This window comes from Phocoena sinus, chromosome 2 (genome assembly GCF_008692025.1).
Source record: "Phocoena sinus isolate mPhoSin1 chromosome 2, mPhoSin1.pri, whole genome shotgun sequence".
NCBI classification, from domain to species: Eukaryota; Metazoa; Chordata; class Mammalia; order Artiodactyla; family Phocoenidae; genus Phocoena; species Phocoena sinus.
Genome location: NC_045764.1, coordinates 125,565,559 through 125,573,978, shown reverse-complemented (window position 1 = coordinate 125,573,978; position 8,420 = coordinate 125,565,559).

The following is an 8,420-nucleotide window of genomic DNA, read 5'->3' as shown; positions in this document are numbered from 1 at the left end:
TAGTTGTCATTGCCATTTGTGATGGTTAATTTTATGTGTCATTTGACTGGGCTAAGATACTTAGCTAAATCTCTGGTATTTACCTAGATAGCTGGTAAAACATTATTTCTGGGTGTGTCTCTGAGGATGTTTCTGGATGAGATTAGCACTTGAATGGATAGACTTGGGAAAAAAAAAAAAAAAAGATTGCCCTCCCCAGGGCAGGTGGACATCATCCAATCCACTGAGGGCCTGAAAAGAATAAAAATGCAGAGAAAGGGCAAATTTGCTCTGTTTGATTAAGCTGGGACATCTATCTTCTCCTGCCCTCAGATATCAGCTTTACTGGTTCTAGGACCTTAGGACTGGGACTGGGCTTTATACCATCAACTCCCCTGGTTCTCAGGTGTTCAGACTTGGACTGAATTACACCACTGGCTTTCTTGTTTTCCAGCTTGTAGACAGCAGATTGTGGGACATCTTGCCCTCCATAATCTCACGAGCCAATTCCTATAATAAATTCCTTCCTGCGTACAACTATATATATCTTATTGGTTCCTTCTCTAGAGAACCCTAATATATCATTACAATAAACCTAGGTTTAAAGTAATCACAAAATGATTATAATTTATGCCAAAAAGGCATTTGGTTAAATTCATCAGCCATGCAGATTGGGTGAGTAGGTGAGAGAAAAACATCAACAACCAGAAATAACAACACAGACAAACCTTTCATTAGAATAGCAATTATATATCCATTTGAAATAGATACTCAATGGCATTCTGAACTGTGAAACACTAGAGGCATTCTAATTAAAATCTGAAACATGTTATCACTAACATTTGTCAGTTGTATAACAGAAGTTCCTGCCGATCGAATCTCACAAATCGGGAGAAGTAAAGACTCATTACTACTGGAAAGAAGCAATCAAAATCATCATTATTAGCAGATTATATGATTGTCTTCCTAACTGATAACTCAAGAAATCAAAGAAAAAAGAAAAGTAGACCTAAAAAGCAATTTCAGCTGGTTATCAAATGAGTATACAAAAATTAAATAATTCTCCTACATACCAGCAAAAACCAATTAGAAAATGTAAGTTTTAAAATTTCTCATTCATGGTAATGATGTATAATTTTTCAAAAGTGTACAAGGCATACACAAACAAAACTACAAAATATGATTACAAACTTGAAAAAGTTTAAATGAATTAAGAAACAGTCCATGTTCCTGGGTGTATGTAAATTGTTTCTGAACTCTGAAACTGACTGTAAGTTTTATATGGTCAGTACCCAGATAGATTCATTCATAACCATAACCAATATATCTGCTGACTATAGGCTCTTTTCTCTCTTGGGATAGTCTCTGTCTCTCTCTCATCTCTCTGCCTATTTCTATTTCTCTCTGAGTTGTCTACAGGCTTCCACTTACACTGAGAATACAATCTTCTCTTTACACTGACCCATAGGGTTCTTCATGAATTGGTCCCTAACTACTTCTCAGAAAGCCTTCTTTCTCTTCCTTCAAGGCATTAATCTCCAAAAACCCTTGTTTTTCCTTTTGTCTGTAGATCTCACCTCTCTATATGGTGGGCCTTTTATTCCTGAGGTCTAAATCATAATCACTTTCCTAATGATACTATCTAATTTACTCCCCAACCCTTTCAGAGTCTAACACAACACTGTTGTTGTTTTTTTTAAAGTACTTATTGCAATCTGAAATTATCCTTGTTGTTTGTTTGGTTGTTTATTGTTCAATATCTGTCTCCTCCCATTAGAATGTAAGCTTTGAAACAAACCAAATGTCCAACATAGGGAGTTTAGTTAAATGATTATATTGCATTCACGCATTGGGATGATAGTCAATCATTAAAACTGTTGCTGAAGATGATCACTTACTGCCATGGCAAGATGTCACTCTATACTGAATGGAAAAAAATGGGATACAAAATAGGTAAAGAAGTATGTCACTCAAAATACATCTTTAACAATTATCTCTCCTCCAAGCCTGACCAAGAGATTTATTGTCTCAGGGCAAGAGAGTTAGGGTACATGCTCTTTATCTTAGGATAGAGAACTTGCTTTTTTTTTAAAGTAACACTACAGCATGTCAAAAGCCAGGCATTTGCACCCGATATGATGCTTGACACATTAAGGGGTTATGCAAAAAATTTAATGTAGCCAGACCATACTTTTTAAAAGTAAAATAACATGGAAGAGAATGAAATGGAATGGAATAGAAAGGAACACATCAAAATACATGCAGTAGGGGCTTCCCTTCCCTGGTGGCGCAGTGGTTGAGAGTCCGCCTGCCGATGCAGGGGACACGGGTTTGTGCCCCGGTCCCGGAAGATCCCACATGTCGTGGAGCGGCTGGGCCCGTGAGCCATGGCCGCTGAGCCTGCGCGTCCAGAGCCTGTGCTCTGCAACGGGAGAGGCCACCACAGTGAGAGGCCCGCGTACCGCAAAAAAAGAGAAAAATATGGGCGGTAATCACTTTATGAGAAAAAAATGTATTTTGTGTGTGTTTATGTGTGCCTGTATGTTAAATAAATTGTTGTAGGTTGAGGTTTAAAAAGATGGCAAGAAAAGAAAGTTTGAAAACTGCTGCTCTAAGTGAGTTTTATTTAAGGGAAGTAGACAGGAAGAAGAGGCAAATTCCCCTCTTCTTGTCACAGGAAAGTAAGAAAAAGAGAGGAAAGAGAAGGGAGAGATTTCCTCTTTCCAGGCTTTTGTTGAATAGAGGGTACTCATCAGAGAGTTGCAGGGGAACACTGAGGACAGAGACTTGTACTTTGATTAGTCTCTTGGGCATCCCAGGCTCCCCACCTATTTCTGGGGAGTGCTGCAGCAAAGTTAACTTGGGAATAGGAGTCCTTCAAGCCTAGTTTCCCTGGTCCTCTCTGGTTCCCTGAAAAAGGTCATGATCACCTATGTTTTAATAAACATCATTCCATTTAACTTTCACAACATTTTTCTGAGTGAGTAGTATAGTTTACAGATATGGAAAGTCATGTGTTACTGAGGTTATTGGATTTGTCCAAGCTAGGAAAGTGTGATTCCACAGTGATTTAGAAGGAAACTTCCTACAGGCAAGGATTTAAGATAGACGCTCCAGAGGTTTCAGCCAAACAGCCTTTGTGAAGACTGTTGCCCAAGAAACAAGTGTGGCTCCACTATTAGTTTTCCAGGGCTGCTGTGACAAAGTACCACAAACTGGGTGGTTTATAAAAAGAGAAATTTATTCTCTTATACTTTTGGAGGCTAGAAGTGTAACATCAAGGTGTCAGCAGGGCCACGCTCTCTGTGATGCTGGGGGAGAATTTGTTCCTTGCCTTTCCCTTAGCCCTTTGGCATTCCTTAACTTGTACATGCATCACTCCAGCCTCTGCCTCTGTTGTCACCTGGTATTCTCCCCTGTGCATGTCAACTTCTGTGCCTTCTCTTTTCTAAAGACATCAGTTTTATTGGATTAAGAGCCCACCCTACTCCACTATGACCTCATCTTAACTAATAACATCTGCTACAACCCTATTTACAAATTAAGTCATGTTCTGAGATTCTGAGGACAGGCTTTAGAGGGACACTACCATCCCAGTACAGCTCCCTGTGCCTCTTCTCTTCCATTGTCTATTTTATTTCTCTCTTATTAACCCTCATCAGAGGACTCAGCCCCATTTTTTTCTTGGCTGTTCTTACTTTCTTTGCCAGTTTGGTGGCACGCCAGGATATTTGTCTCTCCAACCTCCTAATAAACAATTTCCTACCTACAGATTTTTTCTCCCTTCTTCAAGGAACTTCCCTCTGGAAACTCTCTGGCCCACCCAGCCCTGCATTCCTTTGGATCTGCCCCTGAACTTTGAACTTCCATGTGATATTTTGCCTTCCTGGGTCACCCCAAGTAGGCAAGACCTGGTCCTACCCTCTTAGTAACTTAATTATAGGGGACCAGGCCATGCAGCTATAACGAATGTTTTGAAATATTATCCTATATTCAATTTGTTTCTGACTCCCTCTGTAATTCTTGCTGCTCTAGGGTAATATATTTATTGAAGTTGGGCATCTCTTCAGGGAAAGGGCAGAAGCCAGGGAAAAAAAGAAGTGTCAGACATTTGAGAGAAAAAAGGATTTTGGGGAACTCCTAGACCCAGGATCTAAATTATTAAGCTCTAGCTTGGAGGATTCAGACCACAGCAGTTTTTCTACAAACCAGAGAGTAGGGAGAATGCAAGGTTGAAATGAAGTCCATTTTTCCCTTTAGAAGGAAGGTGAGTACCCCCTCTGCCCTGGTGTGAAGCTTGTAGTGGGGGAGAGTGGAGGACCCCAGAGAGAGACTGAGAGAGAGGAAGGAAAAAGAGAGGTAGAGTTGGAGAATAGGGATATGCATGTCCCTGAGGACTTCCCTGTCCTCATGTGGTTGCACAGGGATTAGTGACCTTCTTATACTTTAAGAATTCCATGGTATAGAAAGCTTGTTTTTTGAATCTTTCCTTAACTCTTGGTTGAAAATGCCTCATAGAATGAAAATCAGAATTTCTACAAATGAGTAGAAATGTCAACACGGTATATTCAGGTAAACGGAGAATGAAGAATAGTGCCATTTGGTTTCCTAATGTGAGTCATGTGTAGGAGATCCAGACTCTCCCGGTGGCTCCAGAGGAGCATGGGAAGGTGCTTCCATGGCTAGAGGTCTGGGAGAAACCTGAGCTTGGAATGAGGTGGGAGCTGAGTCCTTATGATTCAAAGCCAATGGGGAAGATGAGAGCACTGAGTGCAGCAGGGTAAGTGGCAGACACCCAATAATCAAGTAGAGGACAGCAAAGCTGAATGAAAGAAGATACCTCTCCCTATTATCGGGACAAAACATGAAACAACCACTAGTCAGATAAGGACAAGAAGAGCAAATGAGTGAAACCCTAGAAAACGAAGTAATTACATGGGAGACAAAGTTTTAAACTGAGAAGAGATTCTGCTTCCTTGAATTTTTCCAATAGCTAGCTGATATGATTAGCTTGTTTGCAGATTGAGTTTAATTACAGAGAATGTTGATATTGTACTATATTATATTATGTTATATTATATTGTATTGTATATTAGATTATATATTTTAGTGTTGTGATGACACATTTTGAACCTACCACCTGATTGTACCTCAGATTTCCTTTCCTTTATTTCCTATTACATGCATATCTGTAAATTGCTCCAAATATAGAATCTTCGGGGAAATGTTTGTTCAACTCTCTCATAGTCCTTGATATCTTATCTGTGGCTTAATCAAATCACTTCTTTGTCAGAAACAGTGGGTTTCCTTATATTTCCACCACAAATTTTCTAATCCAACGCTGATGTCGATCTTTAATCTGGTCTACTGGTGACCTAGATGTGCAAGCATTGCTGCACACAAATCTGTTTTTGAAAGATAGTAAACCAGCATAGTGATAAGTAGAAACTTCTCTGCATTAATATTTAAACTGTTGAGTTCTCCAAGGATTCATCCAGGGACGCAGCAGTTTCAAAAATAATCTTGAAGCAGAATTGTACTCTCAAAATTTCAACTTTTCAGCTATACCTAAGTACTTAAATGCCAAACCGTTACAGATAAACTGTGGAAGGACTTCAGAGTTCAGTGTGACTGGACAGAAATGGGACAGGTGAACGTTGAATAAAAGCAAGTGAAGTAATGCTTTTAGAGAAAAACACTTATCATCCTTATAAAACGAAAGGTTCCAAGCTGTCAGCTAACCTCAGATGGAGCTCATTCCAGTTATTAGGCCCATATATTAATGCTCTCCAACAACCAACAAATATTAAGAAAAATATTGACAGTAATAATAACAATGTATTGCTTAAGTCAAGTGCTGAGCTATGTAACGTTCATGTATTACTTTATACAAAACTCTTAGTAACCTCTTGCTCTTTTCATTTTATGGGATACAGGAAATGTCAAGGTCACAATGACGTCAGAAATTCAAGCTCAAGGCAATCTGATGTTAAAGCTCAGACATTTACCTACCACGTTACACAGCCCTGCACTGAACATCTGCTCTGGAACAAATCAGCATTAGGTTTGTTCCCAAAATAGTATCAGAATTTTAATAATAGTGGAAAGGAGACATGTCAGAATAAGAATAAATCTAGGGCAGGGCTACTAAAATCACCAAAAGGTGATATGAGGGTATATGAGGGTAGACTTTTAAAAATAATTATGGGTTCAACATACAAACTGTATAGAAAACATGAATGGTTCACAAAATCCCAGAAGTCTGGAACTAGAAACTAGCATGTCTGTCTTGAAAGGAGGGCCTATGAGAGGGAATGCTCTTTACCAAATGAGTAAAATCTCTCAGAAATTTGCTATTTTTAGCTGATGATAGAGTATCAAGAATATCAAGGCCCTTCGCTCATATTTTCTGCCTCTACTTTCCTCTGTTTGTCAGATACTCTTCATTGGCAGCCACAATATATCTGAGACCTTAGCCCCATCATCTGGTAACAAATTACCTTGGCATCCTCTCAAAACAGTATCCATATATTCAGCCTCTCCTGGACACCTCCTTTGTTATTTGGACCCTGTATTTGCTACTTCCAGGGATTATTCTTTGGGTACTTTGTTGCTTCCTCAAGCTATACATCTCTCCTTGACTTCTCTCAGTCCTTACAAAGGGGATTTGATGTGCTTCCTCATTTCTAATATTAGCAGTTACCATTCTCATTACCCTTTTTGTTCTCACCAGAGCCCTGTCAAGGGACAACACTGTTTCCCAAAATGAAATCCTTGTCTCATATTTAACACCAGTGTCTGGGTTCTGCTTCTTATAGACAATTGCTCCCACGCTACCTCCTGGAAATTACCAGCACCTGGAACCTCCAATGCTATGCTCTGTGTCTCTGATAGGAAATCATATCTGTCATCTGAAACAGCCAATTCTATGTGATGCTGCTTAGACTTCCAAGCTTGCATGCTGGAAGCTATTACTAAGTGGGAGGAAATAAAACCAGGAATTTGGTTAGAGAAAATTTACCAGGATAGAAGACTCTGTGCCCTACAGAAGTGGTTCCAATATAGGTTAGTCAAACTTTATTGTAATCTAGGTTAGCTTTAAAGAGATCTGGTCAGAGGTTGAGGGGGTGATGGTTCGTGGTCTCAGGTACATGTCTGAGTCATAGAACAATGAGCTTGCCTTAACTGATTTTGAAATATCAGAAATATATTTAGTCTCAAGATTAAAGGGGTAGGCCAGGGATACAGACCTGTAGCCAACTGCGGTATGATTCAGGGTGGGTTATATTCCTAGTAAGCTGTGATATGAGCCAGGAACCCGTGACCATGAAGAACAGAGCAAGCACAAGGAAGTGTAGAACAACAGGTCAGGGTGCACAATTCCCCAGAGATTACTATAAACCACTGATGATTTTTACATTCTTCTTTGCTTGTATAAACCAGAAAAGGAAGAGTATATATGGGAGTCAGTGTGATTTAAAGGGCCATAAGGGAGTAGCCGTAGTAAATAGTATAGAAGACCTGGTATTTGCTTTGGGGGAGGAGGCTAGCTCTGAAAGAAAGGATGCATTTGCCACTGATAGTCTGATTTTGCCAACTCAGCTGTACCTCCAGAGTTACTAGTTTTTCTCACTTCTGTCCCACTACCTTGGGTGGATTTTGTGCCAAGCTGTGACGCTCTCCATGACGTTGCCTCTCTCATGCTACCTAGGTTGGAACATCCTGCTTATACTGCAGGACAGAGATAGAAATTTAAAATGAAACTACAGTCAATAAAACTCTAAGGGCAAGGCACAGGGATATTAGCTCGGTGCTTTGTGACAGCCTGGAGGGGTGGGATAGGGAGAGTGGGAGGGAGGGAGACGCAAGAGGGAAGACATATGGGAACATATGTATATGTATAACTGATTCACTTTGTTATAAAGCAGAAACTAACACACCATTGTAAAGCAATTATACCCCAATAAAGCTGTTTAAAAAAAAAATTACATTTCTACACACTAAAAAAAAAAAAAAAAAAAACTCTAAGGGGTTATTAAGGTAATTAAGGCTGTCAGAGGAGAGCCCCTAAATTTTCCTGGCCTTGTCATCACAAATGATAAAGTGTGCATTGATGCTTCTGTTAGCGACAGAGTAATACTCTTGAGCGGGCCCTGGCAGTAATGCAATGGAGGATTCCTTTGAGTTCTGTACAATTTCCATATTCACCATGCAAAATCCAAGACACTGGCAATCCTTAAAGTTACTTACCCTTCCCCCATAAGAAAGTGCACTAATTGGGTCACACAGATCATCCTGGCCCTGATTTTATTACAGCCTTTGGACCTGCCTTCTGGAGCATCTCCCCTTCTCTCTGATAAACCACCTCCCTGCCTGTCCTTAAGACTCAGCTCAGGCTCACCACCTGGAGGCCTTCAATAGTTAGTGCTAAGGTGTGGCTG